General features: G+C 43.5%; 1 protein-coding gene across 10 annotated transcripts in view; it reads left to right on the top strand.

Moving 5' to 3' along the window:
• Positions 1-1,529: 1,529 nt before the first annotated feature.
• Positions 1,530-24,574, top strand: part of L3mbtl4 (L3MBTL4 histone methyl-lysine binding protein) — a 511,181-nt gene continuing 488,136 nt past the window's right edge. For 9 of the 10 annotated variants that reach the window (XR_003952134.1, XM_006524417.3, XM_006524416.3 and 6 more), the window contains exon 1: positions 1,530-2,522. The gene's annotated coding sequence lies outside the window, so the exon portion shown is untranslated. The remainder of the gene's footprint in view (positions 2,523-24,574) is intronic. The other variant, NM_177278.5, reaches the window with a different exon arrangement.

Raw genomic sequence — 24,574 nt, forward strand, 5'->3', positions numbered from 1 at the left:
ATCCATAATAGAGAAATGATTAACAATGGAGCTAATATGGAAATACACTTGGTTGAAGACAGAGGATGGAAGTGAGCAAGAAAACAGTGTGCTGCTGAGCTCAGCTTGGCTTTGGAATCAATCACGTCAGAGCAGGAGGAGGTATTCACTCCAAGCTCACTCTCAAAACAAATGCAAGAAACAACTGTGAGTCTTTCAAAACACCTCTATCACCCGCTAATGCTACTATTAATCCATCAGTAAAGAATGCAAGAACGTGGTAAGTTACTGTGGTTACCATCTTAGCAGGCAGGAAGGGCTGGTTTTTACCAACCATAAACAGATATAAACATGAATAATGGCCGCGATTTGGTTTCACCTGGATGAGTTCTGCTGTCTCATCGCTAATCATGCCATATTCAGAGAATGTTAGGGTTAACCTAATAAAAGAAGGAAAACATCTAACAAGCCCCATGCTATTAAAATCGCGTTGCTCACAGCATCCCTTGGTTAGGTTGCAACACTTAAGTGTTGTATCTCATTTGAATCTTCAGCTATTCAAATGAAAAGGGCTGAACTGTAACAGTCTAAACGTTCTATCGGAAGTGTGCGAATTCCTTCCTGCTTGGGTTTCCATAACATTTAAGTAGCAGTATGATTTGAGGACCAGACATCAGCTTCTTTGCGTATACTCCTTGGTTGTCAATTCTCTGCAGGAATGCAAACACCTGGCAGCAGCCACAAGAAGGCATGCTACATTGTCCACTGACTTATTTGTGTGTCCTTCGGAAAGAAATCTAGTCCATGAAAATGGAGTATCTGGGCTTTCATGATTTCCACCCAAATACCATTCATAAACCATTAATACCATTAATAAAGTTATAATTTCCATTTAAAAATTAACGAAGGTACGTAATGAAGGCGATGTGCATGGATTCAACTCAGCTTTCTTTTGTGTGTGACACTGATCAAGTTTTGCTGAGGGGCAGCTGGAACTAGAAGCACTATTGACTCTGTGATGAAGTGGTTTTGATGTTTGTATGACCCAGATTTAGATTCTTAAATGGTAAACACAACTGGGAAGGGCCAGGACGACACTGCAGCGGTTGAAGCTCAAGACCTTCATCAGGCGGATGTTATGGTGGCCCGCTCCTTAGCCACTTGCTGCCTCTGTTGTACTGTGTCCCGTGGGGGCAGGAGGAATCGGATCACCCGTTCCTCCACGGGTTTCCATCTGATTTGATGTGGTCAGTTGCACAAGGATCCAGCCAACTTTTCATGCTTCCTAAGACAGTAGCCAGGTTAACTCAGGCGCTCTTCGACTTTTGAAGATTTCTGAGCTTGTTCGCCTCTTTCTGTCGGTAGTTCTATTTTTTTTTTTTTTTAACTTGTGTTAAGGAAATGTATCACCATGCCCATAGGTCTTAGCACAAGCGTATTTAGACAAGGCAGAAATGAGCGCACCACTTCAGTAGGATTTGTTTTAGCCTCGTTTCCTCTCCTTACTCTTGGTGGCTCATCTTTGTCACCTTTTTTCTCAAATCTTTTTCTTAACTAATTAGAGTACAAGGGACCAGTTACATGTACATTGATACAAGTTCTTGTGATCATCGTTTCTAATTAAAAACTGCATTAGTGGGAAGGTGACAACAATATAAATGTAAATAAATAAAATAATTAATAAAAACACATTAGCAAATGGTTTCATATTTTTTTTTTAACACCCACACGTTATGTTTTAGCAAATGAGCAGTCTTGCCTACAGGTTTCCAATTCTCAGTGTATGGTAGTCAAGAACAAACTCAAAGGAAGATTCTGGATGTTGATCTTGTGAAAGTAATGTCCTTGCTCAAAGCAAAAGCCTAGTACTTAATTTGTACCCACCAGATAGCTATTGTCTGCATATTTGGACTTACATACCTCCAAGAAAGAAAATTTCACTTCAAAGTCACAAAACATAGCCCTTAATTATCAGCTATCAAACACAAAGGGGTTTAAACAAGATCCTCATCAAATCAGTGACTTTGGCAAAGGAAAGGCCAAAGTTAGTGAATCCGACTGTAAGTTCCCAGAGAGCAGAAGCTCAGCAGCTCCGGGTTTCTCAGCCCACACTGCTAGGACCGGGCTGGTAGCCTCCTCTCACCCATCCTCTTTCCATGTGAGGAGTATCCCTTCATCTCTGTCCCGTAGGTTTCCCTGTACACGTGGGTGGTGAAGTCAAAAGCCAGCAGCAGCGGCAAGAGGTTTCAGCATCCACCAGGGTGCAGGAGGTGTAGGCAGGGGAATGCCTGGGACTCGGCTGCAGGGAAAGGCTGGCGGGGGAGTGGCAGGGCGTGCGACTCGGATCCCAGTAGTCAATGAGGAGACAGTGCGAGGGTGGGGGTAGGGATGGCAGCATCACCAGGAGAAACCCGGACTGAATGCCACGCGGTGGGGCGTAGAGCCAGGCAGGTGCGGCAGGAGCATGCGCGTGCGCGGTGGGGGCGTTTCCCGCGCCCGGGGCCGGTGCACCTCACCCGCGGCAGCTGCTGCGGGACACTGGGGTAAGCAGGGTGCGCGCCCGAGTGGGTGGGGGGCAGCGCTCGGGGCAAGGGGCGGTGGCATGAGCTCCTCGCTTCTCTCTCGTTGCGGGGCCAAGAGACACCCCACTTGTCGCCCACTTTGCATGGCTTCGCTCCTCAGCTGTTGGGGTGCAGCTGGACCGACCGGGGGTAGCCCCGCACCCCCAGCCTTCCCCAGCACTTGCACTTGGGAGGATGTTTAGCCTTTGTGTTCCACTCCTCTGGGATGGAAGTCCAAGTCTGTCTCCTCTACCCTGACCATCCACCCGGGGTCCTGTCTTCTCCCTGCCTCATTGCCCTGGGCGCTCAAAGCCAGGAAGGGGCGCAGTGCGGACACCCCGCAGTGTCAGACTCTCTCTGTAACTACCATGCCTGGGGTGTGGGTAGACCATGCTGGCCTCTGTCGCTCTGTCTTCTCCACTCTGTCTGCTCTCCAGGCATTGCTGGGTTAGCTCTTCAGGGGTGAAAACACATGTGGGTCGGCAGCGCAGTTAAATGCCAGGTTGGTGAAAGAGTTCTCTGGAGGTGGGAAGTTGGCTACCTGAGTATTTCTTCCACAGCCTTTGATCTGCCAATGATTAACATCTTCACACTGTTCTTGTTATGTGTACCTCTGTTCACTTAAGCTCTTTTAATTCTTTCATGTATTCACTCATTCATTTACTCTCTGAAGACAGTGTCTCGTGATACCTAGTTAGTTATCACCAAACTTGTCAGTAGCTGAGGCAAGCCTTGTAGTAGTGGGGGGATAGCCTTGTAGTCCTGTTTGCCTCCACCTCCCAAGTGCTGGATACACCTGGAGGCCCTTCAGGTGGTCGCTGTGCCCTCTGAGGCTGCTGGGCGTGGTGGCTAGAGGAAGCTAGCTGGAAGTCAGTGGCTAGAGGTAGTCAGTTCTCCTTCAGGTCTGTTTGGTCTCCACCCAGACTTGCCAGCTGCTTGTCCTACCATCCTGTGTTCACTGCTCTTTCTAGAAGATGCCTGTAGCAGCTCGGGGCTTCAGGTTCTGGCTGAATGGTGTTGTGGGATATCCTGGTGTTTTCCAATCCCCTTGACCCTGAAAGGAGGGTGTTGTGGCACATGGGTAGGGTGGGTTTGAGGTGATGTTTGCTCTCGGTGCTCAATTTTGTGAGATGCCAAGACTTCCAGCTTCATTTATTATTCCTCGTCGTAACTACGGGAATCTCGATAAAGGTTCAAAGAGGAGAGATAGTTTTGAACTGCCAGATGGGCTGAGTTGAAATTACACTGATTAATGTGTGGCGTGAGGCTGCAGGGAGTTTGCATTTCATGGAGGGCTAGGCTAGGCTATGGCATCGTTGCATTAATACTTTGTTGGATGTTAGCCTCAGTCTGATGCTTAAATGAACTCTCCAACTGTTTCCCATAAGTACTGTGGGGGGAGGTGAGCTGAAGACAGAACTAAGTTGAGAAATTGACCAAGCTTCCACCACAAAGAGGAACATGGTTGTAGTGTTTACAGCTGACCACAGGATTCTAAGGACAGAGCACTACTATCTGCCTCTGCAGCACCTAAGTGGAGTGTGCTTTTGATATCTGCCTCATCTTCAGCAGCAAGGAAACAGCCTGCAAGGTCTGCTGTGGCACTACATGTGGCCAAGTACCTACTCATGAGAGAGAGAGAGAGAGAGAGAGAGAGAGAGAGAGAGAGAGAGAGAGAGAGAGAGAGAGAGATTGAATCTGTATGTGACCAGGCAGCAGAGACATGGGCATCCAAACCAGTAACCTGGAAAGCTCATGCGATTGTGCAAAGCGCTTTGCAGGTAGGAAGTTCTTACCAGGAAGGGCTATGGTGAGTCCTGTGGCTTAGGATCCCATCAGCAGCTCATTCTCCAGTCACAAGGACCCCAGCTCTCATCTCCTGCCCTCTCTTTTATTGTGTTCAGTTTATAAGATATTAGAAGAGACACGGAAATCACCTTCATCAGAAAGGGGAACTGACATCAGTGAGGAGAGGTAGGGACCACTCAGACATTGTGTGTCAGGGTGGCAAATCTCAAATCAAAACAACAAAATAAAAACCGAGACAGCTGACAGAGAGTGACTGCTGGCGGCACCCAAGGATGGGCTCAGTGAGAGAAAGCAACATTTTGGCAAGTCACAGAGGCCAAGCAGATGTCCTTAGAACAGGAAAGCTAGTGGCCAACCAGCAGAGCGGACAACAGTCCCACTCGGTTGCTAATGAGAAACCTAAGTGGACTCGTTGAACTTGGCTGGGAAGAGACGATCTCAATGTTACCCAGTGCTGCAGTGTGAACGGTGGGTCTGTTTTGTGTCCTGCTTTAGGAATACGGACATTCCTCTGACATACTCAGTATTTTGTAGCCGGCAAAGCAAAATGCTGCTCTTTGTACACAAGCAATAGTATTTTGAGTGTAGTATTTTACGGGGACATCCTTCCAGTAAAGAAAATCACTGAGTCCCAGTGTTGCTAACACATTCTCCAAAACAGATGACTTCTTCATCAGCAAGATAGTGAATTAGAAGACTTGGGGAAGAAAAGAAAATCCTTAGTCCATTCACCCACAATAAAAATTATCTTTTATGTATGCATTTGCATTGTTGTGATATTTTTTAGAATCGTGTGTGTGAGGAGAATTTATCCCTCTTTCATTTTGCAAGTCTGAATGATGTGTGTGTGTGTGTATGAACATTGGGAAAAGAAAAGCCCTGACTCCCAAAGCCCCAAGGACTGTCACTGCTTTGCTTGCAGCTCCTTGGATGTCTCTCATTGCCACGGGTGACCGCCGCTCATTGTCACCTGCACAAGCTTTATCCTCCCATTTATGTTCATCTGAGCTCACATGGGAATGTTTACTCAATGAAGCCAGACATTGTGGAGGCTGTAGCTTGTCCCGCTTGAAGACAGATGCTGAAAATGTTGGGGCTTAGGCTGGCCAGCCACTGAGCTCCAGGAATCTTCTCATCCTCCATTCCATCCCTACCTCTTCTCTGTCCCATTTTAACCTCATTGATAGGGTTCTAGTGTTGCGTGGGCTTCCACATGGTTGCTGAAGATCCACACTCTCGTCCTCAGGCTTGCATGGCAAGAACTTTTACCCTAACCCTAACCCTAATCCTAACTTTTAGCAACTGAATCATCTCTCCACATTCTTGAGAAGGAATGTGAGACATTTTACCAGGAACCCACAATGTGTCGGTTGTTTGCTATGTGTATGGACAGGAGCGTGGCTTCCATGGCATTCATAGTGTAGTTCAGGGAGAGATAACAGTCACACACACACACACACAAAACATGGTACGTGCAAGTCAGACTTGAGGATGATGGTGAGAAAGTCCAGCAGGCAGACCAGGAGTTCATGAGGAGTCTGCAGGTGTGTGGCATGACCTGTTTTACACCAATCAAAGCACCCCTGGCCACCACCTGCAGGACTTATGTAGGTATAAATAAGACCCCATGGTGTATGTCCAGGTGGGAGTCAGTGGTTCTTGGAGTAGCAAGATGGGAGTGGTGGTGGTTAGAAATGGGGGTGGGGGGAACTCCAGGGTATCCTGAGGTAGGATGGGACAAAACTGCCTATGCATGAGAGAACAAGGAAAGGCGAAGGACCCAGGGCTCCTCTTCCTAGATCTGCAGCCTGAGAAGCTGTGTGGTTGTTAAAGAAGACAGGGAAAGGCCTCCTGGTCACTGTTTCCCTGGCTTTGGCCATTTTCCAGTGAGAGGAGGGGATGGTTTTAGTAGATGCTTGGCTTGTTGTGACACTTGTCACTCGGAGCCGTGGAGACATCAGCGAGACCAGAGGCTTGGGTAAAATAAGTTTTACCTGATCTAAAAGATAGTCACTAATATAAAAAAGCTAGCTAGAAATCTGCACTTTAGGAAAATGTGAAATCGCTGTACTTAAAACATTAGTTGCATATTGAGGATGCTGCTAAGATAAACAGCAGATTCTACTGACCGGATGCCTTCTGTTGTTTGTGGTCTGCTGTTTATAGCTTCTTGCTGGTATGTTCAACTGAATAATTAGCTGGATGTATGTTTTCTTCCTTTTACTTTTTTCTTTGTTTTTCTTTATTTTTACACTTGAATCAAAGTGTTTCTGTATACCTCAGACTGGACTTGAGATAAATACATAGCCCAGACTACGTTTGTACTTGCAATCCTTCTGTCTCATCTTTTCAAGGTCTAAATCCTAATTCCAGGGTCTACTTACTTACTTAGTTTATTTACTTATTTGTAGTATATGTGTAGGTTCATGTACATGTGTGCATATATATGTGTGTGTGTGCATGTGTATATGTATATATGTATACATGTGTCTATATATACATATATATGTGATATATATGTAAATGTACACATATGTGCTCCTGTGTGGAGAGGCCAGATGTCCACACCGGATGTTTTCTTCAATTGTTCTTAACTTTATTTTTAGAGACGGGGTCTCTCACTGAAGGTAGCTTCTTCATTTAGCTAGACTCTCTGGCCAGCAAGCCTCTGTGATTCTCTTCAGGGACAAGATAACAGGCATACACACCTGTAATCTGGCATTCCATGTTTGTAAGAAGTAAGCACTTTACAATCTGAGGCACCCTCCAGTTCTCTACTTTTGAGCAACTTTTCTTTTTAACTTACCATAATGCTCTTCTCACTCATCATGACATATATATATATATATATATATATATATATATGTGTGTGTGTGTGTGTGTGTGTGTGTGTGTATGTGTGTGTGTGTATTTGTGTGTTTGTGTGTATATATATGTATATATATATACATATATATATATATATATATACAAAAAAGAAAAACTAACTCCCCCAAATCAAAAAACTAAAACACAAAAACGAAGCCCAATCCCCCGAAACAAAAAACAAACAAACAAGAAAACAAAACAACTCACCACCACCAATAAAACCCAGTTCCTTGTCCCATCGATTCCTGCCTTTTGAAGTGACCATATTAAGTCTGAGAGTTGCAATCTGGAAGGTGAGCCCAGTCTTTCCACTCTCTAAGCACATACATGTGCAGCAGTGGTGTTCAGATAGTGATTTTGGGGGTGATTGTGGGGTGCAGCACCCTTCTGCCTGGCGGGCTTCTGCCTTTTGGGAACTGCCTTTCTAGTGGCACCTCCCCCGATTGCTTCTGCACTCCCCAACTCAGGGCCAAGACCTTTCAGCAAGCATCCTTGTGGTGACTGCCCTGAGTGAAGCACAGAGCTCTGCTTTGCTGCTTCCTCCAGGAAACTTTTTGGGGATAAGCGTGGATTTGTTGCTACATACTTCCAAAGATCAACAACTGCCTGGGACATTAGACACCCTGCTAGTAAAACTGCAATGACTCTGAGTCCGTAAGGTGACAGCTACACAGGAAAGCAGATCCACAAAGTTCCTCACAGCTAGGGATTTGGTGAGTAACTGGCAAAGAGTTGAGTTGATTGAAGACATGAGACCCGACCTTCAGCCCTACATTTTGTTACTATTATAGTCAGATATCAAAGAGGAATTCAAGGGTCTTTTTTCTTTTACTTTATGCAGAGAACATTCTTTAATTTCATGTCATTACACCCTATTGGCCTGGTCGTTACCACCATAAAGGTGAATTATTAGAGATGCCATCTTGATACACAAAGCCTGCAGTTCATTCACTGACTTTCTGTGGATGGTTAGAACCAAGAGTCTATTTCCTTTCTTAAGTACAGCAGTGAATTCTCTGGGGTTTTACTCCCAGAAGTCACCTGAATTTTTTCAGGGCATCTTTATACATCATTTTGTCTTAGAAGGAGTCAAGGTTAACAGACTATGGATTTGAAGGCACATATCCACTTTTAGGGGTTGTTGAGGTCTTGTCTGTGTGAGTAGTGATATCTACTCTATCACTGTAGATCATCAAAGGGTGTTTATCAAGGCAATTATCACCGTCAGTCTACCCAGAACTGGGTTACATCCATGTTCAAGACAGAGCCCATTAGTATGCATGAGAAGTAAAAAAACAAAGAAACTATTTATAGTCAGATATTCCTCACCAACCCGCTGCAAGCGGGACAGTTACAAACATGATTGTAAATTGCATTAGCCTCTACGTGTTTTCTTTCATATTTCTAGAACTCTCAACTGAGTAGCTGTAAGTATTGTCACATACCAAAGTTAGCTGATGGAGATGCTTCTGCTGTCCCACATTAGCAGAAACCATGGAGGAGCACTGCTTGGGCTCTTATTACCTAGAGCCTAGGAATGGTGCCACCAACAGTGGGATGAGCCCACCTATGCTAATTAACAAGATAATTAATTATCAGGATATCCTCTACCAACACGTCCACAGCCTAATATGATATATGTTATTATTCCACAATGAGGTTTCTCTCAGTTACATCTGGGCTGGTTCACACTGACAAATAAGGGGAACCAGGATGCTGTTTTAGTTGTGACTTACCAAAACAGTCTGTTTTAGGGTAGTGTGGTGGGGTAGGGTATGATGTGGTGTGGTTGATACAGGATCTTGCTGCATATTCCTGGCTGGCCTATTACTCATTTTATATTCCATGCTGGAAGAAGACAGGATGTCAGCAGAGCCTCAGAAAAACAGTTACCAGAGTTAAAAGAACTTCTTAATATGCCAAAGCTCATGATCTCTCGTTAAAAACAAAAAGTCTATGTGGTAGGAGTTGTGTGGTTGATGAGTTGTCAGATAGGAAGTGTCACATCTTGGGAAAGACCTGAATGATTAATACCAGCTTAAAGAACTTATTTATTCAACTGAGTAAAGGCTGATTTGGATCTCAGATTTAGGCTTCAGTCTATGGAATTTTCTCTACGTACAGTTGCATATGTATGTATGTAGACACATGCATCCATCTGTCATCTGTTTCCTATTTAGCTGTTTTTCTTTTAGTGATGGGGATCAGATTCATTTGGCTTTGGTGTTTTTTTTTGTTTGTTTGTTTGTATCATATTGACACTCACTTTCATAACCAAGTTTTGTAGCAAAGCTATATTCAATAGCTTTGTGGACTCTATTACAGAGTGATATTTCTGCATGTGTTTGTTTAGTTGAATCATGCTACTTACACTGTATTTGCTAAGTAAGAGTATGCCCATTCATGCCATAAATGTTTATTATTAACTTTAGTGAAGGCTGTTGTTAGGCCTTGGGAATATAGAGATCTGAGGAGCTGAAGACACACCTAGGTTCTGATCTTCCTCTACAGGAGCAGAGGCTGACTCCTCTGAGCCATCTTCCTGTTGTGTGACGTGATGCTCTTATGACTGACTCAGGGACCTGACTCGTGCATATCTTGGGTCAGCAGTGTTTCTGAGTACAGGTGATGTGCCTGTTCTCAGCATGAGCCTCTCTTTTCTGCTCAGAAAACACCCCTGGCCTTTGGAGTTCCTTTGGGAGGCTCAGCTGCTGGTATCTGAGATCCTCTAGCTCTAAGAGAGGAGTTGGAGAACATACTTTTGTAAGGGATAGGGTAGAGAGTGCGAGTGAGATTTAGGACATCCAAGTCAGGTTCCTAATTGAGAATCTCCATTCTGATCCACAGATGGCCCCTCAGGGGCTACCAGTGGACGGTGGCATAGTGGCAAAGCCTAGTTACCTTCACACCAGCTCTGCTTTTTGCCAGCTGCCCCTGGAGGTCATGTATATGGAGGGAAGGAGACATGTGAGGTTTAATCAACCCTGTGTGGAGACGAGGTGACACCTTCCCGGCTTGTGTCATTTCTGTATTGTTCCAGGGCCCCCGTTGGCCTATGGCCCAAAAGAAGAAAGATCTGTCTCACTCTATGGAAACTGCAAACACTGCGCTTTCAAAGGTTCTCACTGAGTTTTGGGTCACAAAGGAAGATAAGAAATGTCAGCGATAGCAATGCTTTTGTGTGTGAGCAATAAGCACTTCTTCAGATTTTCTTCAGCCTACTTATTTAAAAATGTTACTTGAGACCAGAAGGAAAAAGAAACAGGTTAAATTACTTGTAGAGACAGTTTTATACATTCATATCGTCTTCCCCTCTTCCTCCCTGTCTCTTTCAGTCTCCTTAGCTCCTAACCCACACTGCTTGAAATGTCTTTCACTGAGGCCATCACCGTCAAATGATGCACGTGTGCCCAGCATGTTTCTTGTGGAACTGAAAAAAAAAAGTAAAAGTCTTTAAAAGAAGTTACAGGAAATTGAGCCTGCTATCTTTGGGTCCCTGGGATTTGTACCTTACCTTTCCTGTCAGGCACACCCATTTCATGTGAATTTTGGTATTTTCAGAGTCCTCTTCATCTTTTCAAAACTTAAACCTGATAATGAAATACATCTGTTGATGTTAGTCCTCAGTCAGATACTGTGTCTTGTTAGCCAGACATTGTTTGTATTTATGATCAATTACTCTTCTGTTATTCTATTTTACGATCGAGTCTTGGTTTGAGTAGCACCAGAGGTTAGACAGTGCGTATATAGATTACATAGGTTAGTTTAAAATGACCAAGTGGTCTGAAGATGGAGTGAACCATCTACTAACTGCATTCCCACCAACCAGCTGTTAGCCAAACTGCACTTATGGTCATGTTGTGCTTGGTTATGTGTGTGTGTGTGCAGCTGTAAAGTCATGCATGCATGTGTGGAGGCAGCTGATTTCATCCCTTCATTTCAAATTATATTATTTTATTATTCTATCACATATTAATAGTGTTTCTAGAAAATGAGAAAGTGTTAAAACTGGAAGTGTCCTGTTCTATCATTAGAACTGATATAGGCTTATTTTTGCAGGATCCCTGGCAGATGGTCATGTAGACTGTACTTGGGATTAAAAAAAATGATTAACAGAAAAAAATTTGAATAAATAGATGATAAAAGCATTGCTTTGATCAGTTTAACACAATTTAAATATGTAAACCTTGGAATTTAAAGAAGATCCTGTTTGTGTATCTTATGCCTCTAAGCCAACACGGGTGTCTGCCTCTGCAAGAAGACCTGAAATAGAAAATCGTGTCCTAGCCCTGGATACCCTGACACTTGAAGTCATGAGGTTTAGAGACATGAATCTTGTTTGAGAGCTATGTTTCACCTTTCCTGCTCTCAAAGCTCTTTTTTTTTCTTTTTTTGCTGAGGTTTGGGTTGAGGCAGGGGCATGCCCTCTTGTCCCTGTAATAGAGATCCTTCTGGGTCTCTTACAGCATCTTTGTGGGCACTTCTGTTTCTTGTTTGTTTGTTGGTTGGTTTTTTGTTTCCAGTCCCTTTTGATGGCACTGGGGGTGAAAGCCTGCAGCCTGGGAAAGCTGAAGCCAGGTGCTTCCCAGTGTATGCTGGGGCCACACTTTCCTAGAGACTCTGAGGGCCTTTGAAATACTCTAGTCTATATCTTTAGTTTATATCTTTAGAGTGTGAACTGAAGGAGCGACTTACATGTAGTTTGGGGGCCTATCTGCCTTGGTTTGGCTGTAACATGTAGTCCATGGGCCTATCTGCCTGTAGTTCGGCTGTGGCACACAAGTTATGCCATACTATTTCTCCCACATGTGTACTCATTTCTAACATAGTAAACATTTTATAAGCCATGTTCTTGCCCAGGATATGTGTATGAGAGTTGAGTAGGATTAGGTTACACTGTGTTCTTTCAGTTTTAATATGCTATAAGAAGCAATAAATGCTTCTTACAGAGTTGACTTCTTACAAAAATTATTATTTTGCCTTTATCTGTTGAGTCATCTTTCTAGCTTTCCATGAAGTATTTTAATGGTGTTTGGCAGCTACTCAAAATTGAGATTCTGAAACATATAGGAAATAGTGTTATCTATACATAATGCTTATAAGCGCTAGAAATGAATGTACTATGTATGGATAGTTCATAGCCACACCCACCCAAACAAGGCTGTGATGTTTTTGAGATTATTATTGATATCCGTTTATAAAGGCATTGTCTTGGTTACATATTTATCATTGTGATAAGACAGCCCGATTAAGGAAACTTTAGCAGAAAGTGTTTATTTGGTTTTACAGTTTTAGAAGATGAGGCTTGACCATCGTGGCTGGGAACATGGCAGCAGATAGGCATGGTACTGGGTTGAATTGTGAATGTACATCTTGATCCATAAACACGGGGCCACAGGAGAGAATGACTGGGATTGCACCAGGCTTTTGAAACCTCAAAGCCTGTCCCCAGTGACCCATCTCTTCCAACAAGGCCATGTCTTCTGATCCTTTCCCAAGAGTTCTACCAACTGGAGACCAAGCATTTAGATATAGAGACCTAAGGGGGCCATTCTTGTTCAAATCCAGAGTCTGTAAAAGGACTGGTGGGTGGTGGTGGTGGTGGTCCCCATCTCTTTCTGAATCTGTCTGTAGAAAGAGTGTGTTGACTTTGGAGTCCACCATTCAGCTGTTTGATTTATTTATCTATCTATTCAGCTGTTTGATTTATCTATCTATCTATCTATCTATCTATCTATCTATCTATCTATCTATGATCTATTTATTTCTCATTCATTCATTCATTCATTCACCTCTTTATTTATGTTTTTATTGCAGCTTTGAGTAGAGCTATGGGGAGGTTTACCTAAAGGTTTTGTAAAGACCAGGCTTGCACACTTTTCTTTCTTCCTCTAAGCCATGTCAGGAATTTCTGTCCATCTTTTGTTCTTTTGATACTTGGATTACATTAGTCTGTAACTGCACAGTATATGTAGAAGCCCCAGGCAAGGAGTCCTTCACGGTTGAGGAGAGAGCGAGGATCTTTCTCAGCACCTAACTTGGGCTGAGGAAAGGGAGAGAGTCGGCATACGGAGTTGTTCCAAGCTCCCTCTGAGCTACAGAAGGCTCACTCATCATTGTTTGGGCTTTGGTGGGTTTAATGATGTGACAAAACACATTTTGAGGCCATGATGCATAATGTCCTAACTTGGGACAATTGCCCCCCAACAGACCTTATTAAATCAGGTATATTTTTAAAGTTTCGTACTTTCCAGTACTTTCTGCTCTGAAACATGTTAATGTGCATTTTAGTTATTTTATAAATGTTTTGATTATTCATTGAATTAAAAAAAAACATGTTTTACTAGTGGTCAGCTATTTAGAATGTTTAATATAGAAGATCTGGTTGTGGAAAGGACCACAAGTATCGATAATTTAAATGTGTCAGTGTATCATAAAGGAAATTCATCTGAGGATTGTTAAGGGTAACTGAGTAAAACATATTGGTAAACCAGCATTACCTGGATTACCTCCAAGGGCCAGCAACAGTGCTTTAAGTGGAAGCCCAGTGAAATTGCCATTTTGCTCTTGAGAACACGTCTGCTGTGGATATTCCCCGTGAAATTATCATCAGCCAAGGTAACAGTTGAGTTGCAGGGAGAGGGACACCTGCAAGGGACTGTTAATTAACATGCAGTAAGAAGAGAGGGGAGCAGCAGCCTCAAGAACAGAGCTCCTTGGGCAGTTAGGTGGCACTGTTTCTCTTTTTTCTTTCAAAGGTTTGGCTAAATGTAATTAAAGTATGAAGAGGCTCCATGAGGGCTGCCTTCAGCTGTAGTCAGATTAAAAACTCACAGGAGAGGAGCACTGGAAAGCAGCGGAAGAGCTCACCCTTTCTCCCTGGTGATGTTGTCTCCTGCCAGTTCACTAGCAGAAAGCGGGAGGGACGGCTTTATGGTTGCTGAACACACAGAGGAGTTCTTTCTGGGGTTGCTCAGGGGCGGGCTTCAAAGGTCACAAGGTCAGATGCTGTCAGGGGGAGGTACCCTGGGCCCTGGACTGGTACAGTGGCCTGGATGTTTAAGGCAGGAGGGACTGGTGAGCTTGCATGAGCTAGGGTTCACATCATCGGGGCCTGTGCAGTAGACTAAGGCTGTTTGTAAATGTTGAGATCTTCTTCCCCTTTTTTCTTCTTTCCTTATATGAGGGTCCCCGTAGAAGTCTATAATCTAGCTTAAAAATGCATGTCTGGTTTCCCGTTTTGCTTTTTAATGTTGGTTTTGTGTGTGTGTGTGTGTGTGTGTGTGTGAGAGAGAGAGAGAGAGAGAGAGAGAGAGAGAGAGAGAGAGAGAGAGAGAGGGAGAGGGAGGGGGAGGGGGAGAGGGAGAGGGAGAGAGAGAGAGAGAGAGAGAGAGAGAGAGAGGACAACCAAGCCTGAGGAGCTGTGGAGGTTAGAGGACTTCAGGGTTCATCCTTGACTTTCATCTTGTATGAGGCCCTGTGGATCATCAGGTTTGACACTAAGTACCTTCACCCGCTGAGCCAGGTTTCCAGGTTTTAAAATTGGAGGCTAAGGCTTTGCCTTCTGAAGGCTGCATGGGGTGTGGCAGGCACGTGGTAGGGATCATCAGGCAGAGCCTTCTGGCAAATGCATCTACCAAGTTTAGGAAGGGAAAGAAGTCAGTGACCACACGACACACAGTTCTCTCTCAAAGGGAGTAAGAAGTAGTTTATTCTGGCGCTACAGATTCACATTACCTCAAACACCATGTTCCACCCTGGTAAATGCTTTTAGAATTATTCTTACAGTAATAAAACAATGGGGGATTATACGTCAAGGAACTTTTCAAATACACCGACGGGAACATGTTTTCAAATACGTAGGTGGGTTGCAGCAAAGCTATAAGGACTTTCAATTGCCTGACGACACTCTTAACTTTCTGGTCAGCAGAAGCTAGGGGTCTATTTACACATTCCCAAAGGATTTACCTACAGGAAGACCTTAGGTCACATATAGAAACAGGCAATAAATAGTTACTTAGGCATTGCTTAAAGTAGCCCAAGATAATGTGGTGTTGGGATTGCAATGTTCCAACTCGCCATAGCCACAGAAGCTTGAACCGCCCTTGACTGTTTAACACAGAGGATTTGTGTGTGTGTGTGTGTGTGTGTGTGTGTGTGTGTGTGTGTTTTAGTTTTTACCAGTCAGAACAAAGGAAAGTTCAGAACAACCGCCCTAATCCTTACTATTTTTACTGTGTAACTTATCACAAGTGGTAAGCATCATGGGTACTCGGAAACCTTACCATGACCCCAGGCACTGTGAAGGTCCCTGTTGCTAGCATTTCAAGACTGGAGATAGGATATGAGGCTCCACTTAACACCTTTTGGCAGGAAGAGAAACAGGGCAAGCATCTTGTATAAAAGGATGATTTCCAGTCTCCACAATGGGCTACCCCTCTCTTTTTGACCCTAGGTATAACTAATAATAATGTATTATCTAGCTTTCCCCTACTGCCACTAACTTGTGAAGAGGAGGTTAATTTTAGCTTATGGTTTTGGAAATCCTAGTTCATGGCCATGACTCTGCATGGCTCAGGATTCTGGGAGCGCACAGCTGGGAGCAACGCAGGGCGTGCTTGGTGGAACACAGAATTACATCATTAACTGGCTGTGCAAGAGCAGGGAAGGGTGGAGCTACATGCCAAGGACATATTCCAATTCATAGGACCATCTACCAGGCCCACCTGCTGGAGCTCTGCTTCTTCCCACGAGTGGCTTATATGGAGACTATTCCTTGAATACATGGGTCTTGTGGGGTGTTGGAATAACACATGAACCACCTGGTACTCAAAAGAGAGGCCCTCAGATCTGAGACCCTTCTGGCTACTAGAAAAACTGTATATGAGTTTGGAGAGAATCACCAACTTTCAATTTCCCACATCCACACAAAGCCCAAACCAAGGAGTGGCTTCCATTAGCCTCTCCTAAGGAGATTATCTTCGTCATGTGTGTAGAAGGGAGACTGTCTCAGAGAACTGAATGGAGTTTATGCTGGAAAGGACAGGCGTAGCAAACAGACACAAGAGGATCATTGTGTGGTCTTCTCAGATGCGAGATGCTATGGTTCGTTTGTAAAAGGTTTTAGTGGCCGAGCTTGGGAAGGAGTTGTTCCTTTATTTCAAATTTCTTCTTTGACAGTTTACATTGATCATATCTACTCCTAACTCCTTCCCACCTGCACGCCTCCCCAACACCCTCCCCTCAAACTTCATGTCCTCTTTCTCTTTCTCTCTCTCTCTATCTGATTCTTTGTTTGCTTGATTCTTTTTAGTTTGTACTCCACTGTGTCTGATCAGCACTTGCTGCTGGACCGTTGACTGGTCTTATTGGCTTGATCTCCTGTAGGGGACTATAACTGCAGTGGGTTCATGAGTGTAGAGACCATGGCTTGTCCAGAAGACTACATCTCCCAGTACTGCTCTTCCACATTCTCCTTCTCTGTGTTCTTTCTGGTTCTTCTTCCTTGGTGATCCCTGGGCTTGGAAGGTCATGATAAAGACGCCTCAGTCAGGGGCTGAGAACGCAGCAGTCAGTTAGTCTTGGCACTTTGACAAGTTATTGATCTCAGCAGTCACTGCTCCCAGGGTTGAGAACAGCACTGGCTGATGGAGCGGGTTGGTGCTATAGCTGCACTGAGGTGAAAGGTGAAGTTCTCAGATCCCTCTCGGTATAGCAGGCTCCACAGGGTGCCATGTGCAGGAAGGGTCCTTTGGAGCCACTGGTCTCTGCACCCTCAGTGTCTTGAGGTTCTGTTCATTGTTAGTCACTCCCTTGGACACTCCCTAGCCCCTGCCACTCTACTGTGGCCCATGCCACTCAAAGGCTGAAATTGTGGAGATACTTTAAGTCTGTTTGAGAGATTTGTTTTGTGTTTTGTTTGTTTTTGTTGCTTTTACTTTGGGACTCTTTGGGCCCTGCCATTTGAAGTAAAGATGAGATTCCCAACTGTTCTAACTCTTGGATTATTCTCATAGCTGTAAGAAATAAACTGGTCACATGCAGCAAGCGTCAACTTTAGTCTACTCAGCTTCTTGCTCTTGGTGTGGCACAGGCTTCTTGTTGGTCTGAGTTGTTTTCTCAGTTAGATGCTGTGCCCTGGTATGCTTTTATTACCAGCCTTGTCTCTGTGAGCATAGAGGACTGTGTGGTCCCTCATCATCCTGCTCATGGGTTAATGAGGGCTTTGCCGCTGGCCTTCCTCTGAGCAGGCCTACACTGATGCAAATATGAAAAGATCTCGGATATTCTAAGAGACGGGAGGCTTTGCTGGACCTTGAAGCCAAAGTTAATAATATACTTAGAAGTTACATAAGACTCCAAGTGTTTGTTTAACGTGCTTTTAAAAGAACGATTTAACAACCAACCTTACTTGCCTGGATTTTCCACGTAATCAACCTTTACAAGCCGAGCAAATGCACAGTTACAATTTTATCTTCCCCAGGCCCTCACCCAGACAATAGCATTTACCGAAAGTAGCAAATACACAAGTTGGAAGCAAGGCCCTACATCTGCCATAAAGATCGGAAGCAGCCATGTCTGGGTATTGATTGATAAACAATGATGTTTGTTGTCTGGTTCATTTGGGTCTTTTAGAGCCAGTAACTCAAACCATTGCAGAACTCTGTTAAAGTCTTGTTAAATACCCCCATCCCATCCCCACCTGATTATGTCTGTGATGTTCAATACACACAGGGCAAAACCATCTCTTAGGGATAGACAGCATGCATGCAAACAGCCACATCCAGCCACACAACGAGACAGACAAACAAACACACGGACAGATTCACAGGACAGCTTTCAGATAGGCACAGATTCAGACTCATGCCACAGGCAGAGGACAGGACACAGGGAGCATGAAGTAGAGAATTGAAATCTGTTGGCCAAGTGACTCCAAGAGGCAGTACATTTATTCCTTTCCTTAATGTGACCAGTGCATTCTTGGTGACAGGTGTTATTAATGTAGATGATCTGTGCTCAGACCTGCTGCTGGCTACCTTTTATTCCTGCCTTTACTCTCTCCACCGATCTAAATTTAGTTTTTATTACTTTTGTTGCTCTACTCATGTGTTATTTTGCATTTTTATTTTGTTTTTCAAAATTTCCAACATCCATTTTTACACTTAAAAAAAATCTGTATCTTTGGTTGAATAAACAAATATTTAAAAATGTGCTGCCTGGCCTTGGCCCCTGGGTTGATTTTGTGTAGCCATAGGATTTTCAGATGTAAAATCAAGGCAGCAGTAGGGTTGCTGTCAATATTAAATGGCATGTAAGCAAAAAACATTTAGCACATGCTACAAAGATAGCCACTGTTTAAATAACTGTCGGCAACGGCTTGCCAGTTGTTGTAAGTACTTTTATGTATTATAATATTTTTCTGACTGGGTGATATGTTTGCTGCTAAAGGAATTATGTGCTTATTCCAAACAGGGAGAGCCAAACACATGATGAGACACACATTCTATTCTAAGAGAGCATACTTGTCTATGCCTCAGAGGTGCTCCCCACACCACCTCAGGTGCTCCCTAGATCTGTTGTTACTTCTTAGAAGATATACATGAAAGCCATGTATTTCTGATTGAGGGAAATTTGTATTGTGTTGTATGTACTGAGAGGCACCTAGTACTGACCAAGGTCTGGATGACATGCTGGCCAGTGGCAGCTGGGGTGTCCATGTTGCAGTGGACACTGTGTCACTCAATCGGGACACAGCCAACTCAGCTGCCCCATGCCACAGCCTTAGGTCTTGGGTGGTGAATGAAATGCTGTGTGAAGAGGGATCCATACTGACCTGTCTGATAGGCTTTCCATGAGACTCTGAGTGTTCAAGTAACAACACCTCACAAATTACTTCCATACTGTTAAAAGAAGGATTTGTTCATAAGAAAAAGAGACCCAGTTTGAACTGTTTGGAGATAGGTTCTCGCAAATACCCAAATACTCCAAAGTCTCTTTAGAATGGGAACTACTGTCATTCAGATCGAAATAACATTGTTATTTTCTTATTTCCTAAGTACTAGATTGTTGTTTTCATATCAACTGACTACATGGGGGCACCAAGGCATACAGTAAGTGAAAGGTTTTATTACAACTATGAGAAAGAGAACCACCAGATGCATCTAGAAGAATCTAGAGCAGGAGGAGAAAGTAGTAGATTGGACATGTTCTGTAGACTGGACTTGGCCATGAGAGGAGAGAGAGGGGGAGCAGAGCAAGAGAGGAAGAGACAGAGACAGGGATAACCAAGAGACAGGGACAGGTCTGGGAACTAAGATGTGTGTGTGCCCGAGCGTGTGTGTGTGTGTGTGTGTGTGTGTGTGTGTGTGAGAGAGAGAGAGAGAGAGAGAGAGAGAGAGAGACAGAGACAGAGACAGAGAGAGAGACAGACACAGAGAGAGAAAGACAGAGAGAGCAAGAGAGTGCTCCATGGCTGGAGATAGAATAAGGAAGAGCAGGCGAGAAGATCCAGTTTGCCTGCAGACCCTGAAATGTACAACATGGACTTATGCTACCGAGGGTACCAGGGGCCAGCGTGTGCTTTGATATGCTAATATGTACGACAGTCATACATCCCTTCTGCCAGTGATAAAGAAATGGCTCTTTTGGTAGAGGGGAAGTGGCTTCCTGAGTTCCTGAGAAATGCTGCCTTTTGTCTAACTGCCAGAATTTGGACCTGTCAATTTTACCCCCGAGGAATAGTCAGTAATGCTTATACATCACAAACATGCCAGCATTAATACTGTAGGTGGGTCGGTTCTCACCTTGAGCTTGTTCAGTGTTTGGGAAAGAAAGACTTTTATAATGGATGTTATTTTCTGCTTCTTTATTGTAGATAACATCCCTGGAGATTAATTATAAAAGCAACAAAAAGAAACCTGAATGCAGAATACCCATATAATGTGTTAATATATTTAGCTGTTGTGAAGAAATGCTAACCCTACCTTGATTTTTCTTGTTTAATTGTGATTTCCCTCACCTAAAAGTGAGAATTATTTTATCTTCATGGATGATGAAACTACTACACTTATTCTTGAGGCCATGATTATATTAATACATCAAACACATTGCAGTGTGTATTTTTAACTCCGAGAATAGTAAATTGGTTGTGTAGGCACGTATGTCACAAGTTTGTGTCAAAACATCCATTTTAATAACAATACTTCTTAAAATAAAAGAGAGTGTACTCTGACCCTGAGATGAGGCATTCTCTTTCTACATTTTTTGATGTAGAGGGTTTATGGCTTCTCCACCCTCCCCCAATGCCACTAACAGTGGGGTGGACTATATTGCTTATCTTTGCCAAGAAGTTTTAAATGCAATATATGGGAAGCAGATGGTGAGTGGGGATAAAATATAGTCAGCTCGCCTGCTGAGTCCTGCAATGGAGGCTGTGAATAAGACCACGAATACAGTCGTTTGTCAAGGTCCAAAGTGATTCAAGGAGTAAGTGTGTTCATGGACTTTTTAGGAAAACAACAACAACAACAAAATATCTCTTACATTCTAAGAGTTGCCAACTTGTGCTGGGCCCCTCAGATGAGTGAATGCTACACTTCAGAGTGTTACATTTCACTTAAGCTTGGCATCCTGCTGTGCATCCGGGCTGATTAACTCGCCTCTAAGAACAGAGGAACAAGTAAGCTTATTCACCTTGGATTTCCCATGTAGTCCATTTTACAACCGAAGCTAATGAATGCACAGCTTTAACTGTAACTTACCTATTCTTCCATGCCCGCCCCCCCCCCCCCGAGCTTGAGACCCACGCTTCTCTCTGTGTATGAGTGATTATAATGATTATTTTCTGAAAACAGCAGGCCAGTTGAAAGCCATACATATCCAGCATAAGTGCTGCCAACAGCATGCAGGTACTGCTTGATGGACAGTGTGTTTGTTATCCGGGTCAATTGGGGGTCATCTGTTTAATCCGTTGGAAAACTTGTTAAAGATTACTATAAAGTATTGCTTATTCCTTCTCCCTGTGATGCTTTCTACTGTTCAGATAAATATAAAATAAAGCCCTTTCCGAGGGAGAGACAGAGGCCTGGGGCTAGAAGCCGGGGAGTCACACTTGGGCTCCCTTTTGGTCAAAGCTCTCCAAGAGGAAGATTGTGATTTCTTTCCTTAATGTGACACAGGTACATTTTGATGGTCTGGTGTCACCTTCAGTTGGTTAACTGACACAAGTCAGAGTCTCACAATGTTTTACAAAGTAAGGGACAAACACTAGAAAGACATCCACAATTATGTCATGCTATTGAGAATAATTAATTTTGAAACAGATGAGCTGTGTTCAGTGTATTGGGGAATAGGCATTATTTTTCTGAGGTAGCATTTGTAAATGGTCTAAGCAAATGGCTTCCCTTTTACCTCATAGAATCTCACAGAGGTGAGCTAAAGAAACTTAAAATGTTGTGGAGAGCAAAGATTTAGAACCAGTGTATTTTTGGTGGTAGAGTAAATTCTTTTTTATTTTCCTTTAGGGTTCCAGTCCACCTTGCCCCAGTCTATTTAGAAAATTAAAATAAATTGTTGGATTTAAAAAAATTTTTTTGAGACAGGGGTTCTCTGGGTAGCCCTGGCTGTTCTAGAACTCACTCTGTAGACCAGGCTGGCCTGGAACTCAGAAATCCCCCTGTCTCTGCCTACCAAGTGCTGGGATTAAAGGTGTGTGCCATGACTGCCCGGCTTATAAAACATTTTCAACTTCCACTAAGTCGATATGTAATACATAGTTTCTTGCTTCCATACAGTAACTGTTGTGTGCTTAGATTATCCAAAGTACTATTTGGGCATTGGACAATTTGGGCAAACCAAATGGGTGCAGATCCTACATGGATGGAGCCTATATTTGAGTTGGGGAGAGTCCATCAATAGATGGTAAATAATACATAGGTGTATTCTTTACCATCAATAGATGGTAACTAATTCATGGGTGTATTCTTTTATGGTTTGAAAGACTAAAAAAAATATTATGGGGGAATAAAAGAGAAAGGGAACGGAGAGAGGGAAGTATGGATGTGCTGAGCTATTGATAGCATCCAGCATTTCAGGAGCTGGCTGTAGAACTTGCTGAGAAGGGCTAGGGAAAGCAGATTGACCTCTGTGAGGGGAAGTGAGTTCTAGGTAGAAGGAATAGCTAGGGAGACAGGATTTAATAGGAGTAGGACAGAGGGTGGAGCTTGTTAGAAGGATCATAAAGAGACACTGGTGATCAAGGAGAGAGGAGAAGGCTGGGAACTCAGAGAGAGGAAGAAGGGGATAAAGGAGAAGAGAGCCTGTATGCTCAGCAGCCATTGTAAAGACCCTCTGTGTACATTGACATGAAAGGGTATTCCTGATAAGCATTGGATGGAGGGTGATGTGTCTGAACTTTGTAGTGGTCATTGTTATTGATGGGCCGTCCTGCTTACATAAGGTTGCTCTGAGAAGTGTTTTGGTGGTAACTCAGAGGAATGGAGAAGCAGCTACCTCCATAGCCCAGTGAAGCTGTTGGAATTGGATGTAGACTTTGGTGATATGCACCTGGTGCTGGCTTTGTAAGCAGTAGAGTATGTAGGAGTTGTAGCATCTTAGAGACTTCCCTTATAATTTTAGAGAAAAGTCTGGAGAACCAAGTTTGGGTAGGATTGGTATTCCTGCGAGGCAGCCCTTCAGAGGGAAATGCCTGCGGCTATGAGGGTGAAGGTGAGCCAGTGGTGGAGACTTTAGGATGTTGGAGGTGTCAGAAAACTGTAATATCTGCCGGGGAAGTGAATAGAGGCACTGAAGACAGGCCAGTGTGGGGTGCACATGGCAGAGCCATAGGAATTTGGCTGTTCAAGGTTTTGGGGAGCTCAGATCATGGTTTCATATCCCCTAATGCCAGCCACGGAGCTCCAGTGTTTGTAGTTTTCCTGCTGCACTATAGTCTTGGCTTTGGTATCTCTCCTCTTTTTCTATGCCTCCATTATCTCCTTTTGAAATAGGAATGTTTACTCCCAGCCATTATACTTAGAACTATTTTTGCGTTTACTTTGCAGGGATTCACAGTTAAAAGTTTGACTTGATCTCAGGAGAGAGTTTGAGTTTGGGCTTTTGAACACCACTGGGGCTGTGAAGACTATGGAGAAATTTAAACTTAGACTAAATCCCTCTCTCATTATGAGACGCAAATAGGACTTCGGTGGGGCATGGGAAACTGTTATGGTTGGATAGCAAATGTTCTATCGGAGCCTCATATGTTGAGAGTTTGGCTTTCAGCCGGTCATGCTGTTTTGGAAGGTTCTGAAAAGGTTAGGAGGTCTGGGTAAAGGAACCAGGCATTTGGGGGCATATTGCCTTGGGTCCCTTCCTATCACATCACTGTTTCCTGTCTACCAGGGATGAGTGGCTCTCCTCTGCCACATACACTGGCTGCTGTGACATTTAAATATAATCAAGCAGCCAAGGGGTAAACTCTCTGAGATCATGGAGGAGAATAACAATTTTCTCATTTAGGTTATTTCTCTCAGGTATTTTGTTAGTAATGAGAAAGCTAAGTAGTAAATTGACTTTATATAATAGTTTAAATAATTCTATGTATGGTTTAGTAACATTTTTTTCTCACAAAATTTTAAATTTTGGACATTTGAATCACATTTCATAATTTTTAATCAGAGATGCTCAACTCGTAGCAAGACTCCATCTGGTCTTGTCTCCTCTCCCCGTTCTTCCTCTGTGACTTTCTTGGGAGCTGTGTTTGCTTCCACTAGACCTTCTCCCTAGAGACTGAGATGAGCTGTCACTGCATCTAATTCCCTTATGTTTCTGCACTTTGTATCACATTCTCCATTTTCACAGTGTGGTCTCAAAGAGAATGGCTCCATAGATGCATGGACTTGAATACTTAGTCCCCAGTTACTGGAACTGATTGGGAGGGATTAGAAGGTGTGGTCTTATTGGAGGAAGTGTGTCACTGGGAATGGACTTTGATGTTTCAAGTGTTCCAAGCTATTGCCCATTAGCTGTTTATGTCTCATGTTTGTGGATCAATATGTAAGCTGTCACCTACTTCTCCAGTGCCATTCCTACCTGATTGCTGCTATGTTTCTAGCCATGATAGTCATTGACTCTAATCCTCTGAAGTTGTGGTGTCCTAAATAAACTCTCGATAAGTTGCATTGGTCATAGTCCTTATAAAGGCAATAAAAAAGTAATTAATATATGCAGCTACTCCAATGCAAAGGGAGATGTGGCCAAATCCCATCTGTGGTATTTTGAATATGCTGGCCCCAGGGAGTGGCACTACAGGAAGTATGGCCTTGTTGGAGTAGGTGTGGCCTTGTTGGAGCAAATGT

The sequence above is a fragment of the Mus musculus genome, chromosome 17, assembly GCF_000001635.26.
Source record: "Mus musculus strain C57BL/6J chromosome 17, GRCm38.p6 C57BL/6J".
Taxonomy (NCBI): Eukaryota; Metazoa; Chordata; class Mammalia; order Rodentia; family Muridae; genus Mus; species Mus musculus.